Here is a 321-nt window from a genome sequence, read left to right as displayed (position 1 = left end):
TGTCCCATTGTTCACAGGATTTCTTTCAGAAGTGTACATGAATTGGTTATTTGCAACCATTTCAATCAGCTCTTGAGCTTCAGTAGGCGTCTTCTTCAAATGAAGAGAACCTCCAGCAGAGCTATCCAAGGACATCTTGGACAGTTCAGAGAGACCATCATAGAAAATCCCTATGATGCTCCATTCAGAAAGCATATCAGAAGGACACTTTCTGATTAATTGTTTGTATCTTTCCCAAGCTTCATAGAGGGATTCTCCTTCCTTCTGTCTGAAGGTTTGGACTTCCACTCTAAGCTTACTCAATTTTTGAGGTGGAAAGAA

General features: G+C 40.5%; 1 non-coding gene across 1 annotated transcript; it reads left to right on the top strand.

Moving 5' to 3' along the window:
* The first annotated feature begins 189 nt into the window (after positions 1-189).
* Positions 190-297, top strand: LOC127747084 (small nucleolar RNA R71). The gene has a single exon (XR_008008887.1). It is a non-coding gene; the product is annotated as a small nucleolar RNA R71 (small nucleolar RNA).
* The last annotated feature ends 24 nt before the right edge of the window (positions 298-321 follow it).

Source organism: Arachis duranensis, chromosome 4 (assembly GCF_000817695.3).
Source record: "Arachis duranensis cultivar V14167 chromosome 4, aradu.V14167.gnm2.J7QH, whole genome shotgun sequence".
In the NCBI taxonomy this organism is placed as follows: domain Eukaryota; kingdom Viridiplantae; phylum Streptophyta; class Magnoliopsida; order Fabales; family Fabaceae; genus Arachis; species Arachis duranensis.
Note: the sequence above shows the minus strand (reverse complement) of the source record. Positions and strands in the feature narration are given on the sequence as shown.